Source organism: Anomaloglossus baeobatrachus, chromosome 4, assembly GCF_048569485.1.
Source record: "Anomaloglossus baeobatrachus isolate aAnoBae1 chromosome 4, aAnoBae1.hap1, whole genome shotgun sequence".
NCBI classification, from domain to species: domain Eukaryota; kingdom Metazoa; phylum Chordata; class Amphibia; order Anura; family Aromobatidae; genus Anomaloglossus; species Anomaloglossus baeobatrachus.
Window position 1 is genome coordinate 326,742,323 of NC_134356.1, and position 9,948 is coordinate 326,752,270.

General features: G+C 43.2%; 1 long non-coding RNA gene across 1 annotated transcript; it reads left to right on the forward strand.

Annotated features, from left to right (window-relative positions):
* The first annotated feature begins 3,124 nt into the window (after positions 1-3,124).
* Positions 3,125-3,578, forward strand: LOC142301503 (uncharacterized). The gene is made up of 3 exons (XR_012752819.1): positions 3,125-3,194; positions 3,327-3,410; positions 3,500-3,578. It is a non-coding gene; the product is annotated as an uncharacterized LOC142301503 (long non-coding RNA).
* The last annotated feature ends 6,370 nt before the right edge of the window (positions 3,579-9,948 follow it).

Sequence of the window (9,948 nt, forward strand, 5' to 3'; positions counted from 1 at the left end):
ACTGTACAGTCACATGTGTTGTATTGCCATGTTCAGGAGAAATTATGTGACACATTATGGGACCCTTTTCTGTTGACACTCCTGTTGTGTCAAGATGCTTACTGTACCCCTGGGTAAATTAATTGAGGCATGCAGGTTGTAAAATGGGGTCACTTGTTGTAGGGGGTTGCTGCTCTTTATGGCACCTCAGGAGCTCTGCCAATGTGACATGGCACCTGCTAATCATTTCAACTAAATCTGAGCTCTAATATGGTGCTCCTTCCCTTTTTCACTTTGTACTGTACCTCAAAAGTAGTTTTTGACCACATATAGGATATTGGCGTACTCATGAGGATTTGCTTTGGTATAGTCTATTTTCTCCTGTTACCGTAGTGAAAATGAAAAATTTGGGGTTAGAACAACATTTTTATGGTTAAAAATGTATTTTCATGGCTCAATATTCTACAATTCTGTGAAGCACCTGGGGGTTGTTAGTGCTCACTAAACATAAAGATAAATTCCTTGAGAGGTCTAGTTTCCAAAATGGGGTCATTTGTGGGGGAGCACTACTATTTAAGTGCATCACGGGCTCGCCACACACGACATGGCATCCGCTATCCATTCCAGACAAGTTTAAAGTTCTTAAATTCAAATGGTGCTCTTTCCCTTCTGAGCCCTGTTGTGCACCCAAACTGTTGATTTCCACCACATATGAGGTATCAGCGTACTAAAAAAAAAATTGCACAACAACTTGTATAATATCAAAAGATGCCAAATTCCCAGTGAATATTGGGATGGAGGGCAACAGCAAGTGAATATATGGATATGTATATTAAATAAAATATCACGTTTATGAAGGAATTCTGTAATCAGGTTACTCACTTAGCTGTGGGTTAGAGGCCAAAACAGAAATAGTTTTTAAGTCCAGCAGGTTTACTTCATCTTCATGAACCCCCAGGGGGAAAATAAAACAAAACAGCCTTTTCTGGCGCAAAATAAACAACAACAAAAATAACAAGTCCAACATATAACAGCGGGGATCGCCCGCACAGGATCTCACAATACGAAGGACCCACAGGAGGTTCAAACCTCCTCACACACAGACCGAATGTGATACAATACAGTCTCCATTTTAAGCCATATACTACTCCCATGGGTGGAGGTATGTGAGCAGTCAGACCCGACCATCTCTCCGGCTGCTCTCGTAAAACCTGGCTCCGATAATAACTCTCTTAGTACAATGTGTTAGATTGAGCTTGCATCCCGGGCTTTACATCACAGAGGGTAACCACCTCTGCGACACATACCTGCTATCAGCTACATGTCCGGCAGCCATATTACATACCTCCTCACTCTGCCTAAACCCGTGTCTACCTTCCACTAACAAACATTTGAGCCTTGAGAGTGAATCCACGTTACCATGTAGTCTATGTTCTACCTGGAAGCTGAAATCCTGAAAGGCCAATGAATAACCCATACATTTTTTCCTTTCTTTTCCCTCATCCACCTGAGTGGGGCATGGTATGATACTAATCTAAATTTTTGGCCCAAAAGATAGTACTGTAATGTGTCAACTGCCCACTTAATGGCCAGGCACTCCTTTTCCACAATAGAATAGTTTTAGGCCGACAGCTTTGTACTCAGGGAGACTATTGTTTTTTTTTTTTCTCCATTGACCACCTGCGAGAGAACTGCTCCTAACTCAACCTCTGAAGCATCCATCTGGACCAAGAATTCTTTCTGGAAGTCGGGTGCCAAGTCCAGTTGTTTTCATAGGGTTATCTTAAACTCTTGAAGATCCATCTCTACCTTTGAAGTCCATTTGGCCAATGCTAACTCCGTACCTTTAAGAAGGTCTGTCAGGGGTGCAGCAACCATGGCAAAGTTTGGTATGAAACTTCTGTAGTATCCCACGATTCCAAGAAAGGCCCTCACCTGCTTCTTTGACAGTGGCCTCAGCCAATTCTGGATTGCATCGACTTTGTTGATTTAAGGCTTGATTTTGCCTCTACCCACTACATATCCCAGGTACTTGGCCTCTTCTTTCCCTATTGCACACGTGTTTGGGTTGGGTTTATCAAAAACCCCACCTTCCTTAGAGCATCGAAGATCGCCTGCACCTTTTGTCAGATGACTTCCTCAATTCGGGCTGAAGATTAGGATATAATCCAGATGGGCTGCAGCATAACTCTTATGTGGAGCCATAATCTGGTCTATAGCCCTCTGGAAGATGGCCGGAGCGCCTTGAAACTTGAACGGCATCCTGATATATTGGAAGCACACCTTCAGGCATAAAGAAGGCTGTATTTTTCTTGGCGTCTTGTGAAATGGAAATTTGTCAGTATCATTTCATCAAGTCCAAGCTAGTAATATAACATGTCGGCCCTATCTTCTCAATCAGTTTATCAACCCAAGGCATTTGATATGCTTCAAACTTAGAGATGTCATTCAACTTCCGATAGTCATTGTTGAATTTTTATTCCCCACCGGGTTTTGGTACTAGGACGATTGGGCTGGACCTACTGCTTTTAGATTCTATGACTCCAAGACTCAGCATTTGTTTTACCTCCCTGGGAAATGATCTTTCGTCAGGCTCAGGATCGGCTTCAAGTTTATCCACACATGAGGTTCTGTCATAATTTCATGCTCCTTTATCTGTGTACAACCCAGAAATTCAGAGAACAGGTCTCAGTTTTGCTGGAGCAGTTCTTGACATTATTGTATCTGGGCCTGTGACAATGTCTCTGCCTCAAGAAGACACGTAGTTTCAACTGGCTCTCTATCTTGCCACAACTTGATCAAGTTGACATGGTATGCTTGGTGGGGATTCTGTCTTTCGGGCTGATGGACCTTATAGTTCACCTCCCCAAGTTTTTCTATTATTTCATATGGCCCCTGCCATTTGTCCAGAAACTTGCTCTCCACTGTGGGGATCAGTACTAATACTTGGTCTCCAGGGTTAAATTGTCTCACCCTTGCTGAATGATTGTATACCCTCGTATTCGTTAGAAAAGTTCCCCCTTCTCCGGTACGTTCACCCTCTTACCTTGTTCTCTTCTGCTTCTTTCTTCCTCCTTTGTTACTCACATTGTACATTTTATTGCCTATACAGATCACGTTATATAAAGGAATTACATTAATGTGACCCAGTCAGTGGCATGATCGGTTTCCCCATCCGACATTGTGTAACTAACATTTTTGGTTCCATTGATCCGGTAGGTTGATACTTATATGCCCCATTACACTTTCATACTAAAGACCTCTGTAAAAAAGAACTGTTTTTATAAGTAGGACCATAAGATTACCCCTCACTTCTCTCTCTCTTTTTTCCTATGTATCCCCTTTAGGATTTTTCCCGTCTATACACAAGACCACGGCACGTTCTTGTTGGACACTCCCTTAGCACTATATCACTTTATAGAAACACTAAGGTATGTCCCCTCTCTCCTATTTGACTTGCGTAATCAGACCTTTTTTTATTCAAACCATCATCTCATTTCCTCATCTACCTTTTTCATAGACCGCTTTTGCATCCTTCTGGTACACTTTGATGGCCTCCTGCACTGATAGGAGTTGACAACCCTTGTATACCTCAGGGTACGTGTCTTAATTTTTATGTATGGTCACTTTTCTAACGAATTCTTTCATGTTTCAACAGATTGTTATTTATTTTATGTCTTAATGGAGATCTACATGCTTCATCAGTTGGTGCCTATGAAATCTATGGATTTACATATACATATTGTTATTTTTGTCACTGCAGTATCTGCTGTTTTCATGATGTCTGTAATATAATCATTACAGTGTACCACTGATGACATTTTGTTTCTGTTTTTTAATTCTATGTATGTTTTTTGTTGTTTTTTTCACACTAGTCCCATTGTCCCTGTGAAAGATCCTTTTGGATCGAAACGTTGGACGGACTTTCCTGTACATACACAATAAATCCATGTTTTTTTCAAACCAATTCCAAGATTCCTCTTTTGCATAGTGGTGTGCCGGATATATTTTTTTCTTATCTATCTGGCTATCCATCTATATTTCTAATTTTTGACTGTATGTAGCCCTCCTTTTTTTTTTTGCGGTCCGTAAAAAAACCGGAAGGCACACGGATGGGACCGTATATGGAATGGAATGGATGTGGTTGTCACACAGATGTCACACGGATGCATACGTGGAAAAACAGGACCGTTTTTTACAGACCACACAAAACTGGACAGTCATGTGAATGTACCCTAAAAAGCACTGGTCCTTTTTTTCCCCAGTATTTTTGGGGTCACAGCTTGGGACATTCCAAATATATAAGTAACAGCAACCCCTCCAAAACGTGTGTTACAGGACCACTTGAGGCCCCTCAAGTCAAAGATCAACATACCAACAGGCACATGCTAGCTGGCCTTGTAAACTACTGGGAAATGGCTAACTAGAAATTATGCATGAGAGAGGGACCTACAAAATGTATATGTCAGAGCCCTCCCAATTTTAAAAGTAAAAAAAAGTAAAAACTTTAGGTGCTAACAAACGCTAAAAGGGATATTTTTTTTCTCACCATTTTTTTAAGCCTATATACAAGTGATTATGCAGGAAAAAGTACCGTATTTTTCGGACTAAAAGACACACTTTTTTCCAGCAAATGTTGGGGGAAAGTTAGATGTGCGTGTTATAGTCTTAATGTAGGGCTGCGGGGAATGAGGGTGCTGCGGTGGAGTGGGTCTTCGGCGGAACGAGCAGGCTTAACAGCCCGCTCATTTCATATGCATGCCCATCCCCCGCCCGTCATCGGGGTCTTCATGATTGGTGGATAAGACTCAGCTATTATTGGCTAGATCTCAAGCAAAACATCCCCAGCAGTAAAGGTCTCTGACAAAGATGAGGGAGAAACAGCCAAGCCACATCGCATCCAAATACAAATAGCAATACAATGGAGGTTCACACAATTGATTTATCTGGGTATCTGATACTCTCTTGCCAAGGTAATTACACGAGTCAACAAGAACTGAGTTGTAATGAGTTGTACTTTTGAATGACACCATTCATTCTGTCTCATATTGTAGTAGAAAACTGGAAAAAAAATTCAAGTGCAGTGACATTGCAAAAAATGGCAATTGCATGATTGTTTTTTGGATTTTTTATTTTTCATGTTCACTATATGGTAAAACTGACCCTATCCTAGGTCAGTATGAATTTGTAGATACTAGGGATGGGCGAACCCGAACTGGAAAGTTCGGGGTCCTTACCGAACACATGGTGTTCGTGCACACGATCCTGAACACGAGCTTTCCTGGGAAGCTCGTGTTACAGTTCGGGTCCAGGGTCTGTAAAAAAAAAGCACATTATTAAAAAACATTATGATTATACTTACAGGTCCCGCGACGCATCCTGCAGACTCTGTCTCCCGGCCGCTTCTACGACTGTCCGATCATTGCTGTGCCGTCCGGAAACCAGCACCGAGTTACAGGACCTTCCGTGACGTCATACCCATGTGACCAGTCACGTGTGAATGTTGTATTATCTCATTGGCTACAGACTGGTCACATGACTATGACGTCATGCAAGGTCCTGCATTGTCAGTGTCTCGGTGCTCACTGGTACACGGGGCTCACACGAGCATCTCAGTACTTGATTTACTCGGCGAGCGACGAATACCGGAGAGATGCTCGGACACATTCTTAGCTCCCCCTCCCTGCATGTTGGCACTCTTTACAAAATCAGCCCACATGCAGGGATTGGCTGCCATACACTAATGTCACAGCCGTAATGCCAGTGTCAGATCTCATCAGGGTGCACAATCTCCCGACAGCAGCAGGTCTGCTGCGTTTATTGCTATGCAGCTGAGGCGCTGCTCATCTGAGAGTTGGGTGATGCAATGCGAGATGTAAGTGCAATCATCCCCTAACTGTCAGCCTGATTCATCGCTCTGTATAGAGCGATATAGCAGAGCTGACATGGGTTTCTTTGCTTCTCACTTTGTATATACTGTGTCAGTGCACAGTGATGAAGCAGGGTTGACATTGCTGTCCCAGTGGATTACGTCGGATTCAGGATTTTTTTATGATAAAAATGGAATCTCTAAATTTTTTTTGTTTTATTTCTAATTTTTTTTTCTCTGTGTTTTTTTACTGCTTCCTATAAAATCATGGTGCCCATGTCTAATTTGGCGTGACACCATGAATTTCAGGCTTAGCACCATCTGAGAATACAAAGCTGGTATTAACCCCTTTATTACCCAGTGTGCCCCCTTGCACCAGGGCTGCTGGACGAGTCGGGTAACGTGCCTGGAAATGGTGCTAAGAAACAATGTGCCATTTCCAAGGGCGGCTGCAGGCTGCCGACAATCCCAGCCCCTAGCTGCTTGGTTTTACCTGACTGCTGATCAAAATACAACGGGAGCCCACACATTTTTTTGAAAGTTTTTTGCCAAAAAACTAAAAAAAAAATGACGTGGGCTTCGTCATATTTTTGCATGCTAGTCAGGTACAGCATGAAGGTATGGGCTGCCCCCAATGCCCAGCTGCCTATCTGTACCCGGCAGGGAACCAAAAATATAGGTAAGCCCTTTTTTTATTATTTCATGAATTTCATGAAATAATAAAAAAAAAGAACGACATAGGTTTTGCCCAATTTTTGTGTCCAGCCAGGTACAATTAGGCAGCTAGGGATTGGAATCCACAGTGCAGGTTGGCCCAAGCTTTCTGGGCCCTCGCTGCGAATTACAGTCCCCAGTCACCCCAGAAATGGCGCTTTCATAGAAGGGCTATCTTTTGGCGCTGTATCCAACTCTTCTTAGCGTTCCTGGTGCCGGGTGGCATGATAGGTAATAAGGTGTTATTATCAACTTTGTTTTACCAGCTGGTATTAAGCCCGAGATTCTTAATGTCAGGCCAAATTTGACCCGGCCATTAAGAATCTCCAATAAAGTATTAAAAAAGACATCACACAGAGAAAAAATACTTTATTAGAAATAAGTACACAGACACACTTAGGGACTCATTATCATTACTCCTTCCCACCCCGCCATGATCCTGATCTGCTTTCTTCTTCAACCAATGCAGCTCTGCTATATCAGAATGCACGGAGGGAGGAAGAACGCTGCTGCTCCCCGCGCTGTATAATCACTCAATGAGTGATCAGAGGCTGCGGGTTGGTAAGCGGTGACGTCACCAGTGCCACTGTTGCCATAGTAACCTAACGAGCGGTTTAATATAGCAACGGTGATCTCCGATCACATGATTCCCGATGCCGCTATTCACCGGCTGTGGCATTAGTGTGTGGCAGTCAATCCCTGCATATGGGCTGACTCTGTAAAGAGCGCCAACATGCAAGGAGGGGGATGCCGAGCATGTGCCCGAGCATCTCGCCGATACACGGCACTCACCAAGTATACCGAGTACTGAGATGCTCAGGTGAGCACCGCATGCCGGTGAGCACCAAGACACTGACACTGCAGGACCTTGCATGACGTCATAGTCATGTGACCAGTCTGTAGCCAATCAGATATTATAACATTCACACGTGACTGGTCACATGGCTATGACGTCATGGAAGGTCCTATCGTCAGTGGTGGTTACCGGGAGGACACAGCAATGATTGGACTCGACAGGAGAAGTGGCAGGGAGACAGAGTCGGCAGGATGCGTTGCGGGACCTGTAAGTAAAATGGCAATTTTTATTATTAACTATATTCTTTAATTTACAGCCCCCCCGCCTCATCACATAACTGTAAAGTCCAAGTTCTGTGTTCGGACGAAAGTTAGCGTTATCTCAGAACCCGAACTCGAACTTTACAAATTGTGCGGACGAGGCTCCCCAACACGAACATCGGGGGGTTTGTCCATCACTAGTAGATACCAAACATGTTTACTTTTACTTTTATCTAAATGGTGAAAAAAATTGATAAATCTGTCAAAAAAAAACATTTGTGCTTTTGTCGCCATTTTCCGAGATTCTCATTTTTCTGGATCTGGGGCTGTGTGAGGACTTATTTTTTGCACCCTGAGCTGATGTTTTTAATTATATCATTGTTGGGTAGATGCAATGTTATAATCGCCTGTTATTACATAATGGTGACATTTTGTTTTGTTTTTTTCTTTCTACGCCCTTTACTAATCAGATTAATTAATTTTAGATTTTGATAGATTAGGCTTTTCTGAACATGGTGATACCAAACGTGTATTTTTTTATGTTTTATTTTCAATGGGCCAAAATGGGGGTAGTTTGAAATTTTAGTGTTTTTTTCCTATTTTTTAAAGGGAACCTATCACCAGTTTTATGGCCTATAAGCTGCGGTCATCACCAGTGGGCTCTTATATACAGCATTCTAACATGCTATGTATAAGAGCGCAGGCCACTGTAAGAACATAAAAAACACTTTATAATACTCACCTAAACTGGTTGTTGCGGTGCTGTCTGGCCCAGTGGGCGGCGCTTTTTTCCGGGACCGGCGCCTCCTTTCTCGGCCATCTTGCTACTCCGTATTCTGAAGTCGGTGTGCATGACGGGTCCACATGATACACACTCGCCGGCAATGAGGTCCTGCACAGGCACACTACAATACTTTGATCTGCCCTGAGCAAGATGGCCGAGAGAGGAGGTGTCGGTCCCGGAGAACAGCGCCGCCCACCGGGCCAGACAGCACTGCAGCAACCGGTTGAGGTGAGTATTATAAATTATTTTTTATGTTCTCACAGTGGCCTGCACTCTTATATAATTTAGCATAACTGTGAGCAGCAGAAATGCTGTTCTGTGAATGCAGTCGCTCTGCCAAGAGAGAGTACTTCAGAGAGTATGAAGTAAGCAACAAGAAAATGGATAATACATTTGAGGAGTACGGAGAGGAGTATGAGAAATCAGGCAAAAAGATTGGCTTGTACACTCATTGAACACATGACACTTATTTTTGCAGAACAGTGCTTAGAGGGACCAACAAATGTTAAAATTCATAACACAATGCTAATATGGATGCATGTTTTAATTGCATAAGCCTGAAAAAGTGTTAAGTGTAAACATATGACCTCAGAATTGTATATGATTGTCCTGTATTGTACTAGCCCAATAAAGTGCCAAGTGCAAATGATAAAGTTTGTGTTTGGTAATCACATATACCTGAGTATACATCCATATCTTTTGCTGACTATGCCTAAAGGCCCCGTCACACGCTACGATATATCTAACGATATGTCGTCGGGGGTCACGGAATTTGTGACGCACATCCGGCTTTGTTAGAGATGTCGTAGCATGTGACATGACCAAACAACTGTTAAAGAGCAAAAATACACACCGTTGACACGTCGTTCATTTTCATAATGTCGTTCCTCCTTCTTTACACCGGTTGTTTGTCATTCCTGAGGCAACAAACATCGCTACGTGTGACACCCCGGGAACGACGAACACAGCTTTACGTTACATCCCGCTCATCTCCGCCCCTCCGCTTCAATTGGGCGGCCGCTGTGTCGACGTCGCTGTGACGCCGAACGTCCCACCCCCTTCAGGAAGAGCATGTTCGCCACCCACAGTGACGTCGTTAGGGAGGTAATTACGTGTGACTAGGGTTAACGACATTGTGCGCCACAGGCAACGAACTGCCCGTGACGCAGAAACTATAGGGGCGGGTGCGATCGCACGATATATCATCGCGTGTGACGGGGCCTTTAGGCATCCTTCACACATCTGTGTAAAAAATTCACATGTTGCACAGTCTGGTTTGGACATCAATATGGCTATCCATGTGTCTGTTTGTGTCATCCATGTGTCATGTCCGTGTGTCACCTGTGTGACATCCGTTTGACATCCATGTGACCGGTACTGGAAAAAAATGCATGCCACTGAAATGATAGTTTATGTGTAAAAGATGTGCAAAGCTAAAAAAATGATAGATAGATAAATGCTAGATAGGTAGAAAGAAAGATAGGCAGAAAGATAGATTTCAAACACCTACAGTTAGGTCCAGAAATATTTGGACAGTGACACAATT